The 13063-nt window shown below is 38.7% G+C and overlaps 1 protein-coding gene across 3 annotated transcripts in view; it reads right to left on the bottom strand.

The window, feature by feature from the left end:
* Window positions 1–11949, bottom strand: part of LOC142487783 (phthioceranic/hydroxyphthioceranic acid synthase-like) — a 60787-nt gene extending 48838 nt beyond the window's left edge. Inside the window, exons 1-2 of one of the 3 annotated variants that reach the window (XM_075587660.1) lie at window positions 11781–11949; window positions 9322–9407 (exon numbers count right to left, since the gene is read on the bottom strand). The gene's annotated coding sequence lies outside the window, so the exon portion shown is untranslated. Of the gene's footprint in view, window positions 1–5124; window positions 5191–9321; window positions 9408–11780 lie in introns of all 3 variants that reach the window. The other 2 variants (XM_075587656.1, XM_075587655.1) reach the window with 2 other exon arrangements.
* Window positions 11950–13063: the final 1114 nt, after the last annotated feature.

Here is a 13063-nt window from a genome sequence, read left to right as displayed (position 1 = left end):
AAGGTTATGCATTTGGGATGCAAGAATAAAAAGGCGACTTACAAATTAAATGGAGATATATTGGGGGAATCCTTGATGGAGAAGGATTTAGGAGTTCTTGTAGACAGCAGGCTTAGCAATAGTGCCCAATATCATGCAGTAGCTGCAAAGGCAAACAAGATCTTATCTTGCATCAAACGGGCAATGGATGGAAGGGAAGTAAACATAATTATGCCCCTTTACAAAGCATTAGTAAGACCACACCTTGAATATGGAGTACAATTTTGGGCACCAATCCTAAGAAAAGACATTATGGAACTAGAGTGCAGAGAAGAGCCACCAAATTAATAAAGGGGATGGACATTCTAATTTATGAGAAGAGGCTAGCTAAATTAAATTTATTTACATTAAAAAAGAGGCGTCTAAGAGGGGATATGATAACTATATACAAATTTATTCAGGGACAATACAAGGAGCTTTCAAAAGAACTATTCATCCCACGGGCAGTACAAAGGACTCGGGCCATCCCTTAAGGTTGGATGAAATGAAATTTCACCAGCAACAAAGGAAAGGGTTGTTTACAGTAAGGGCAGTTAAAATGTGGAATTCATTACCCATGGAGACTGTGATGGCAGATACAATAGATTTGTTCAAAAAAAGGTTGGACATCTTTTTAGATGGGAAAGGTATACAGGGATATACCAAATAAGTATACATGGGAAGGATGTTGATCCAGGGATTAATCCGATTTCCAATTCTTGGCGTCAGGAAGGAATTTATTTTTCCCCTTAATGGGGTTTTTTGTTTGCTTTCCTCTGGATTAATAAGTAAGTATAGATATAGAATAAAGTATCTGTTGTCTAAATTTAGCATAGGTTGAACTTGATGGATGTACGTCTTTTTTCAACCTCATCTACTATGTAACTATGTAACTATAGAAAAGACTCCCTATTCGGCGCACTATAGAGTGAATGATTTATGAATTGTATTTTAAAACATAACATTTAATAGTTTTATCATAAAAGAAATGTCGCTTAGACAATTGACAGAATAATTTAAAAAAAAAACAGTTCTAGGTAGAGAATATATAAACCTGTCTGGTCCTAATCAAATATTGATTAACCTCTGTTGCTGATAATGACGTTAGCTCATGAGAATACCGCTTACGTATTTCCTGGGTCTACAATATCTTATATGAACACATAGTTTTGTTTTGTTCCCCAAAAATCCTAAATTTCTGGAAGCAATTTATCCTCTGTAGGTTGTTTACATGTCTTAGTATCCAGTCAAACACTCTTTTGTTTCAAATTACAGCTTGTTCTTCTACCACACACTGTGTTACACCCCAGATACTATATTGCTATATTAGCTGTTTGTATCACTTTATGTGGTTATGGCAGACTCAAAAAAACATCAGACTGCAAAGAACATACTTTCACCACTTAACTTCTGCAGATTGCGTACCAAGTGTGGTACTGTAACAGAATCAAATCAGTGACTCAAATGTTACTTACTATTGCTAATTACTCAGCCATAGGCTGTTATTATACTTTAAATGGCATCTTGCTGCAGTTTGCTGTGTTTATATCATTGCCATGTAATTATAGCAGATTAGAGTAGAATCATTTCCATCAAATTGCAGGAGAAAACCTGTTTTACAGAGGAATCCTTACTACATACTTCCCACCATAACCGTAATTGGGATTTGAATTGTTTATCAAGGCTTTGAAAATAGTTTTTAATATTCACCGTTGTCACAGCTTCTTTAGTGTTGCTCTCTAAAGTAAAGACTGTCTCTGAGTCTAATTCCCAGTTGTTAAAATCTATAGTTTTAGATAGAAAGCCTGCCATCAGTTGGCTTATGTAACAACTATTTTTAGTGAATCATATAGATACAGAAAGAAATAAAGGAAGGCGGGCTGGGGAAGAGTGCAAATAGACAACCTACAGATGCTTATACATAAGAGAAATGATGGCCCCGCTCAAAACCGACCTTTGAAAACTATGTTACATAGAAGTACTATAGAAAAGACTGCCCATTCTGCGCACTATAGAATGAATGATTTATGAAATATAGTTTAAAACATAACATTTAATAAAGAATTTGCCCAAAAACACTTTATGAATTGCAGAACTAAAGGGATTATCTACATGGCAACTTGTGTGTGTGTGTGTGTGTGGCCTTAAATATGTAGGTAAAACACGAAGAGAACTAAGGGTAAGGATGCTTGAACACTTAGGTATCATCCGGAATGCTGTAGATACCCCTCTATCACGGCACATGTGAGACCACCATGGGGGTGACACAGGAAGCATAATGTTTCAGGCAATTTATCACATTCCACAAACAATTAGGAGAGGTGATTGGGACACGGCTCTTTTACGTTTGGAGGCATGGTGGATTTATACTTTAAATACCCTAAGCCCATCAGGACTAAATGAGGGGTTTGTATATAACCTCTTTCTCTGAAGCATAGTTTCCAGTTTGATCTCATGAAAATGCGTAATATCAAGTTTCGAGCAAATAGCGTGCAACGGGTTGCTATGGCAACACATTTTTACATGTATATAGGGGGAACGCTAGCGCTGGTATGTCCACCCCAGGAAGAAGGCGTGTCTTACGCCGAAACGTATGTCGGGTACAGCGATTCCGTGAGGCAGTCAAGCAGTCTTGCAGTGAGTCTAGCAGTGAGTGAAAGCAGAAAATACACTCTGTACTGACGCGGCTCCGAACAAGTAAGGTAACGGGAGCTAAGCAATTAGCTCTGGCCAATGCAATAAGATGGGTAAATGTCAGGAATCCACTCCTGGGTTTGGCTGGAGCCCATCCATCCGGAGCTATGCAGGTTCCAGACAAACTATTCCCTGCTTCTGCAATCACCTGCCTCCTGCTGCCTCCTGTGCAGCTCTGGCCTGATTGGCCTCCTGTGCTATTTAGTTCCTGCCCCGCCCTCAGGAAGTTGCAGTCCAATCCTAGTTGCAAGTAACTGTGCTTGTCACAGACTCTCTGTTTGGCCTGCTAGCCTTCCTTGTGCCTTGTATCCTGCGCCTAGTCCCCTGCTGCCTAGGGCTTCTTGCATAGTAGCCTCGGCGCTGCTTCCTTGTTCCTGGCAGACTTCGCCTTCGCCGCACGGATGCGGCTATGCTGGTTTCCCCAGCGTTTCCTGTGGCGTGTCTGCACCTCTGGTTCCTGCTTCCTCCAAGTGGAGTTTACTCCTGTCCTTTTCCTGACGCACTGCAGCACCTTCGCTGAAGCATCTCCGCTGCAGTGGCTTCTCTCAAGGTTCTAGCCTCCAATGCTGAAATACCTTCACCCAAGATTTCCTGCTGATGACCTCGGCTTGTTTCCTCGACCACCGCTCCTGTGCCACCTGCCTTGACCACTGCCTGGATAACGTTAACCCTACCTTCTCCAATCCTGACCTGGTTATGGCTAACTATGGAATCCGCACTCCGGACCTGACTCCGTGGCCTAAGGTCGGTGTTTATACATCCCCACCTCAGCCCCGCGGTCCGGTACCAGTTTGTGGCAAGCACGTACATTACAGTAAAATTGAGCAGACCTTTTGTGCTGAATACACGAACAGGACTGCCTCACGGTAACACTCTGCTTTTAAACTTGTGTACAAATAAGATTATCCCTCTGTGAATTTGCTTCTGACTAATATACGCTCTGGGTCTGGTAAGATTTATGATAACATAACCTGCATTAGCTGATGAAATATATCTACACGTATGTATACAATATGAATTACTGAATGGGAACCTTACTAACAGCTTATAAAATCTAAGAAACGGATACCTTATCTTTGTACAAGTGACCACCAATAGTGAAAACATAAATTTATCTTTTTTTTTTTCATTAAATAAAATGAGTGTCACAGATACTTTAGAGTAAAAAGTTATGCCTTAAACGTGGCATTTATAGGGTTAAGTGTGCATGTATGATACCATCTTTGAATGCAAGAAAAGTGTGGAGCATCAAAAGTGTTTCCTATTGTGCCAATAAGTGTCTCCTGAACAATCACCCGTGGGGATTCCTCTGTAAAACAGGTTTTCTCCTGCAATTTGATGGAAATGATTCTACTCTAATCTGCTATAATTACATGGCAATGATATAAACACAGCAAACTGCAGCAAGATACCATTTAAAGTATAATAACAGCCTATGGCTGAGTAATTAGCAATAGTAAGTAACATTTGAGTCACTGATTTGATTCTGTTACAGTACCACACTTGGTACGCAATCTGCAGAAGTTAAGTGGTGAAAGTATGTTCTTTGCAGTCTGATGTTTTTTGAGTCTGCGGTAACCAAATAAAGTGATACAAACAGCTAATGTAGCAAGATAGTATCTGGGGTGTAACACAGTGTGTGGTAGAAGAACAAGCTGTAATTTGAAACAAAAGAGTTTTTGACTAGATACTCAGACACCTGTTACTACTATATGTAAACAATTTACAGAGGATAAATTGCCTCCAGAAATTTAGGATTTTTGGGGAACAAAACAAAACTATGTGTTCATATAAGATATTGTAGACCCAGGAAATACTTTAGCGGTATACTCATGAGCTAACATCATTATCAGCAACAGAGGTTAATCAATATTTGATTAGGACCAGACAGGTTTATATATTCTCTACCTAGAACTGTTTTTTTTATTATTCTTTCAATTGTCTAAGCGACATTTCTTTTATGATAAAACTATTAAATGTTATGTTTTAAAATACAATTCATAAATCATTCACTCTATAGTGCGCCGAATAGGGAGTCTTTTCTATAGTACTTCTATGTACTAAATGTTCTCCATGGGAACTGTATGTAAGAACTGTATGGAACGCATGCGTAGTAGACAACTGAATGCATACGTAGTAGTATTGACAACTGAATGTAATGCATACATGACCTTCTTTATCGACTATCGCTAGATGTGTTTCCTACATGAACATGGTGTTGATGTTCATCAGAATTTTCTTAACCTGCAAAAAATAAAAAGGATGAAACGAGGATTAAACAATGACTAAAATAATACAAATACTGTTTTAAATAATACAATCTTCTTCAACCAACATCTTCTTGCTGTGTCTTTTGCAGGCTCAAGTAATTGTGAGATTGTTATTTAGAGAAGAAATAGATGCAAGAATTACATTATAATACAGTAGCGGCCGGATGTGTTTTCTACACGAACATGGATGCTCATCAGGCTTCCGAACCTGCAAAACAAAGATTAAACAATGACTACAATAAATTATTGTATTCAAAACTGTATAAAAAACCTGTATTTATTACAAAAATTCATGTTTCAGTCATCAGTTTTAATCACTCTGATTACTCCAGCCCATAGTCCTCTGATGCCTTAAATGCACCTTAATTGTGTCTTTCAAGGTATTGAATTGTGCGTCAGTGTACTGTACTGTATGTAAACTGCATCTTCAGTTCTTCAAAATTTGCTCTCTTCAAATTGTCAAAAATAGCCTTCTTACCCTTGGAGCGTCAAAGTTGACTTTTTTGTACCACAGGGAAAAGTGATGAAAAGTCACATGGTATTGGAAGATTAGCTGGGCAAATTAACTCAGCTGTCCTCTGCTGTTTGAAACATAATTTTCCAAAGTTTCTGCTGGTATTACATAAAGCTGGGTGTCATCTACTACATCCCAATGGATCTTCTCAGGTCTTTGCCTCCGTTGTGCCGCAGATGTGCTTTGGAAAGCAGGTTCCACTCTCCTATACGTCTGTCCCTGTATCATGGGGGTTCATAGCCACAATTTCCTCATTGTCTGTAATGTTGAGTAACATCTAGGTATGTCATTGAGACAGAGGGGTTGGGGAGGGTTCCCCCAGATGTCTTGCACTCTCCTGCTTCTGTGGGTCTAGAATAGAATAGAGACCAGCGATGTCCCTCACCATTCCCGTCATGTTACTCGTTATTTGGTCTATCTTCTCCAAAATCAGGTCCATTTTTTCTTCCAGGAGTGGCTCCTCCCCCCCAAGGTTTAAGCTTGTCCCTTTCCACTTTCCAAGTTGGCAGGTCAGTTTCAATTTGCCAGGTTACGACAGATCCAATGTGATCATTCTTCCTGTAATTATACAGGTTAATAAGAGTTTAAACTCAGCGAGTGCTAGGACCTGCTACGGTCCTGCCTTGAAAGTGGCAGCAGGCTTAAGACGCTTTGGCCAAAGGGTCAACTAAATTACCCTTTTTTCAAGAGAATATATAGATATTGCACTGTGTATTTTTGTCACATTGGAAGTAGCTTTGGGCATATTTGTTTGTTTTTTTGTTGTATACATCTGTACATGGCAGGGAACTAATATTCTATATATATATATATATATATATAGTGCTGACCGGTGAGGGTCAGGAGAGCTGAGATGTCCATGTTGGTGTGGGGACAGATACAGGCTTTTGATAAACTCAAACTTCGTTCATGGTGACAGCGCCTCCAGCTTCAGTGAGCTCCAGGAATCCCAGAGGCAGTTCTCACCAAAGCACACTTTGTTCCCTCCCCTGCCCAATATACTGCGACTCAGGCAGGGGTATATAAAACAAAGGGCTTTATTGCAGACACTGCAGATGGTACACACACAGCGGATGCAGGTGGATAGCAGAAGGTCCCAGACCTCTGGATGGTTTTGGACCTCTGGTAGTATTGAGTCCTCTGTAGAATTTAGATGATCTCTCAGCCCCCTAGGGGCTGGGGGGCATGCTCATCTCTGATTGGAGAGACTCACAGATCTCCAGTTCCTGCAGACTCCAGACTAGAACTGATTAACAATTTGGCACTTCCCCTTTGAGATTAAGAAGGGGAGGGCCTAGAGTCCGCACCACTATTGGCTGTACACAAACACCAGGTCATCTCCTCTCCTGTCACTCAGAGAGTAGCATGAGGGGGGTCAATGCCCCTTGGAATAGCTTGTCACAGCCTACAGAGCTATCAGGACTTACGTGACAAGGGCAGAGAGGCAACTGGGACCAGCCCTGTTACATCTAATATTTACTTTTAGAAATGTTCATACTGTATGTGGGTCACAAAATAGCCCTGAGGAAGATCCAGATGGAGGGGCCGAAACATTCACAGATGAAAACATTTCCCTTGTTCCACGGAGACAAATGATTTACTTTCTGAAGGAAGTGCATGCATAGCATTATTTGATCAAAATTAGCCAAAACTTGTAAAAAATTAAAAAAAAAATCAAAATCTAGTACCATAATTGGTCTTTGACATGAAGAAGACATTGAAATATCTGATTAGATAATGAATAAGGTGGTAGAAAAAAAAGATAAAGAATAGCGCACCCAACTGTGTGTAATAATACCTTTAAAAAATATTTGACATTTGTGTTTGATTCAAAGCAAAGCATCAACCACCAATATGTACTTTAACTGCACTTATCACTGCCATTAGTTCACCTTTGTTGTAAGTGAGACTGAACCATTGATTGCAATTTTCCTGCCACATGTCACATATCAGTAGCGCTTCTCTCCACAACATATGGGGGCACATGTATCCAAGCAAGACCCAGATAAATGAGTTTGGTGCCATGGAGTTATTCTTTGGGCAGGAGGAGTAGCAGGAGCCAGCAAGAAGAGAGGCAGGATGGGAGCAGGGGCCAGTAGCGGCGGGCGGGGAGCAGGGGCCAGCAGCGGCAGGCGGGGAGCGGGGGCCAGCAGCGGCAGGAGGGGATCAGGGGCCAAAAGGGGAGGGATGGGAGCATGTAACTAAAGCAAAGAAAAAGGCCAAAGGCAGAGGTCACACTGGGGAGTTACAGTCATCAGGGATCACCACCTCAAATACCTTTGATGCATTGTCTTGGGGGGATACTATGGATGCAATGGAGGAAGGTGGAACAGAAGCCCTCAAAAGTGAGGGGGGGGAGGAGGAGGGAATAGCAGATACTGTAAAAAAATAAAATGTAAATATTTGAAATAATTGCACTGAATTTGTGTTCTATTGTTTTTATTTGTATTTTTTTCCCCTCCCGATGTAAATATGTAATGTTTTGACTGTCTGTTTCTGTTTTGTATATGTTGCATGTTTTTCAATAAACAAAATCACATGTATCCAAGCAAAGGTGGTGCAATTCTGGGGGGGAAAGTCTAGATGAAAGCAATATGATTTTTTTCTTTGATAAACCTTGTGCAATTGTTTTGATGGAAATGCTAAATATTTGTCTTAAGAAATATTCCCTATGGACCCCACTGAATCCACTAGCTGGCTAGCTAAATACTGTATGCATGTTCAAATGTTTCACCTGATCTGTGTATTCATGTCTGTGTAATAGTATTATATGGCATATCCAGAATCTTAATGGTTGATTGCAGGATCACCTGTCTGTTATTGATACATTCTTTAACTATAATGTTTATTCACCTTGTGAATGCTAAAGTGATTCATTATTTGGCTTTGATTTTAGTTTTTGTTTCCTGTGCATTTTGCTAATACTTGCCAGCATTATTCTTTTCTATTCCGGTACTGTATGGAGTTTATTTATCAGTGTATCCTTGTTGCTAATCTGTGCAATCTAAATAAAAGCATCATATTCAAAAAGAAAAGAGAACATACATCTCCACGGAAAACCACAAGCTTGTTCACTTTAATAAGTCTGATGCTATATATATTTACCATTTATGTAGCATTTTGGAGATTATTTATTGAAGCCTCCCTGCTTTAAAACTACTGCAAACATTAGTAAGGGATTTTAACTTTATTTGTATCCCCTTATTCAGAGGAAAAACACGCAAACCCAACATCTGGGGGGTCATAAACCTCTATTGATAAAAAATCTGTGGGAACCATGAGAAGAAACCATTTAAATAATTAACAGGTCACTTACATTTGATGTAATCACAATGAAAGGAATACAGTAGTAACTGAGACACCCTTATTTGGGAGATTTCTAGTGTTTTTGACATTAAATTCATTCTAAAAGGAGGATTTTTATTCTGTATTTTACGGTCCATGTATCATGGTAACTACTGAAATAAATCAACCTGGTGATTGTTTGCAGTAAAGGGATATAGACAAACAATCCTCGTGTGCGTCCTGCAAATGGAATTTCTCCTTACATACTGTATGTTACCAAACTATGGGGGGGTCATGTATCAAAGTGTCATGGCTTCAAAACTGGGGCGAAACTGATACATAAACACCACACATATACAGTATCAAAGAGGAGAATCCCACTGGTTTCAATGGGAATGTTTTTCCTTACTAGTTTTTTGCCCCAGTTTTAGAGCCGGAAGACTTCTATATATATATCCCCCAATGTGTTCCAGGTCAATCAAGGAGTTAAGTTAATGGGTTATACGTCACAAAGCACAAATATAAATGCAAAGTTTTTACCTAATGCAAATTGTGCTGAAAAATACCTGCACCAAGCAGTGTCAATGTATTAATCCTGGTTGCTCTATTTTCGGGTATGTCTGCGTCTGTCTACGATGAGATGTGGGATTTAAGGAGCAGATGGAAGGGATTAGGGCAGAGTTATATTTGCATATAATACAACAGTAGAAATACACTTCATAAATATGTTGTATTTCAGACAGAAAATAATAATATTTTTTTAAGCAAATGTGTCAGCGCAGACTAATTTTCTTTTGACATAGTACCCAGTATTTTTAACGTGTATAAATCTCTCATAAACACATTTATTAAAGGTCAATTTAAGATTACAGTTCTTTTAAAGTTCAAATCATGTTTTTATTGTTGTTTATGGTTAAAAAGTAGACACGAATGTTACAGAAATGTACAGTAGTACAAAAGTCATCTATATCATTAATTCAAAATATTAGACTACTAAATGTATTCCCCTATACAGTAAATCAAGACAAATGTGGTACAATTGGGGTTGGGGGGGGGGGGGGGGGGAATCTGCACCAATATAATTTTTTATTTGATACATTAGGAGCAATGTTTTTGCCCCAAAACTGCACCTGTATTGTAAATAATATAAAATACATCACAGATTAAAAGAAATACAAAAGGCTGTTTCTAGGCTACAAAACCCCCCTTTTAGCATAACTGCTGTTGTTATTATCATTAAGAAACAAACAGTAATCAGAGGGACATAGTAGATGGGAATAAAACTAAATGTATATACTATTTTTGTGTACAAACTTATAGTTTCCTTTCCTTGTAAAAGTTTGATTTAATTTCTTGAAGGAGTTCTCCTTTTCTGTTTATAGAGAGCTCCGTTCTAATATTTAACAGGTTTAAAATAACTTGAAGTCAGTCAGAGTTGCACTACTTTTTAATGCACTTTGGTTACTTGCAAAAGATATCTGTTGGGACATCACTGCGAATAGATACTAGAGTCTAAAAAGTACTGCATATATATTTTTTCGTTGCAAATCGCGCTGCAAAATCATTTTATTTGTATCAGTTTTATATATTTCTGCGACGAGATGAGAGATTTATGGAGCAAGTGGGAGACGCTTGTGGACTCAGAACATTTGCACCTTGGTGCATGTATATGTACTGTATTAAGATTTGATAATGAACTGGTTGTTCTATCTTGCAATTGGTAATAAGATACAGTATGTGCATCTTGCATTACTTTCCTTGAATATTTTCAGTGTTTGGTTTTCTCTGTCACCTTTATTTAAAGTGGTGTAAGCACTGATTGTGGTTCACTTAAGCACATCGGTATTTATTAATCAAATTTTAGAACAGTAGAAAAACTCCTATTAAATATGTTGTGATTCAGATAAACAAAAGGCTAATTTTGTAGAGACAAATATTTCATACCCACTGCGTTTGTGTAGTATGTACAGTACTGTTGTATGCTGCTGCTCAGAATCCATGTTAGTACTTCCCAAGCCCCTGATAATGAGAATTCTGAGGGTCACTATACATTGTAGGTCATCAACACTGTAGAGCATGTAGAATTAACGGGTCATTCTAACCCCAAAAACATGAATTGTAGTTGGTAACCTCTGTGATTTACTGCAGACTTGTTGGCTAACAGATATACCACCATATAGATGTTACTGTAAGCTGGCACAGCTATATTATTTTAAGCACTGCATTGCATGAGCTATACACCCCAAATGTAATATTTACCACGAGAATAGAAGCTTTGGGCAAACATTTATTTTTTGGAAAGGAGGAAATTTCTCATAATACAGTAAACGTTGATCAAACATGTGCTGTAAATTCTTTCAAAAAGCTATGCCGGTAAATATATCACATGCAGGTGATTACTGGGGAATGTTAGTTGATCTTTATTTTCTTTCAATTTCAATAGTTAGTAAAAATACAAATCATTATTGTTAATCTACATGTATGCGAAAGGCTAGTATATTATCAAATAGATGATATTAGTGATATTAAAATGACAGTTTTTATGTTATTGAAATTACATCAACAGAAGCAAAAAAATTCAACTTCAACATTACATCAACGTAAAGTTATAGAAACCTAGGTCATATCTGTTGTGTCAATGCTCATTTAAGGATGTATTTAGAATGGTAATGTATCAGTAGAGTTAATCAGTTAATGTGAACTCAGCCGTTATCTTAACCAAAGACCCATTCTGAAGATCCATGTTTAGCTCAGACCTCCGCTGTGAAAAATCCACATGTAAAAAATGTTTTATATACACGTACTGTATAGGTACAGTATTTAAATGGCTAATGTGTACTGTAGGTGTGTATGTATATCAAGTTTATATGCGTTTGAAATATAGGCTCCTCTTTATGTTTGTGCTACTGTTGATTCTAAGCTTTCTCTGCAGCCGCTTTAAAAGTTTCTAGAAATAAAATAGAAATAGTTATTTAATTATTTAAGCGCACACTACTCACGTTTTGCAGCCACTCTACAGAGTTTCCGTATGTTCACTTTTACTTTCTGAGTGGCTGGACTTGCACACAATCCAGTCACCGGTGGTCTCTGATATATTTTTAGCATTTGTTCCTCCCTCTCTGTGATTTCTCTCTCTCTCTCTCTCTCCCAGTACTGCTTTTTCCTTTGCCTGTGTTACTCTTTCTCTGTTTGCTTTATGTGCTCTGCCTTCCAACTTTCTCTTTCCTTATTCATTGTTCTCTTTTGAATGACTTCCCCTTGCTTTGTCTCTGTGGGGCCGATTCACTAAGCTCCGTTAAGTGGCTTAAAGAGCGCAAAGTACCCTTTAAGCCCGATAAGGCTGCAGTGAGATTCACTAAGCAGTGATAACTGCACTTTATCGGTCTTAAAAGGGCTTTTTTAGCCCTCGGCGCAAAATGCGCACAATCATGCTATTGCGCTGCTTTTTGCCAGTACTACAGATTCACTTAGCAGCGCTAAGTGAATCGGCCTTAAAAAACGCGCCAAACAAACGCGCCAGCTAAAGGCAGGCGCAAAAGAAGCTGGACTTAGAAAATTTTTCTTTGTTTACCTTTTTGCTGGCACACCATCCATACAACAGGACCGTGTGATGCCCGTGTGATCCCCGAGGGACAAAGGGGGTCCCCTGGGGGTCCACGATGTCCGGGGGTCCCAGCGGGGGTGTCTGGGGGTCCCCGCGGGTGTCAGGGGGCGTCCGGGGGCCCCCGCAGCCATCGCGGGCCTACGGTACCAATGTGTGCCCCCCAAAATTAAACAATACTCTAAAAAAATACCCCCATCCTCTAACACATACACTACATTAATGGGCAAAATTACTATTATCCACATATGGATAATAATGCATTTGCCCATTAAATATACATTAATCACAATAAAAACATTAAATATATTTTGTACTCACTCTTGTCCGGCACCCACGATGAAGGCCACCCACATCTTCCTCCCCGTCCATACACTGGGGTGCTGAAAAATATACACAATAAGAAAAAGAGCCAAACTAATGTCCCCTAACCCCTTAATGACCTTAGCGGTTATTAACCGCTACAGTCATTAAGAGGTTACGCCACCCTGACCCGATACCCACCCTTCACCCATTTATTTGTACAGTGGCTTCATCATGTATATATATATATATATATATATATATATATATATATATATATATATATATATATATATATATATATATATTCTAATATATATATATATATATATATACTGTATATGCATGATTAACCAATATACAAATAAATCCTGTACA

Source organism: Ascaphus truei, chromosome 2 (genome assembly GCF_040206685.1).
Source record: "Ascaphus truei isolate aAscTru1 chromosome 2, aAscTru1.hap1, whole genome shotgun sequence".
Taxonomy (NCBI): Eukaryota; Metazoa; Chordata; class Amphibia; order Anura; family Ascaphidae; genus Ascaphus; species Ascaphus truei.
The sequence above is the reverse complement of the archived record's forward strand: the minus strand, read 5'-3'. Positions and strand labels throughout refer to the sequence as shown.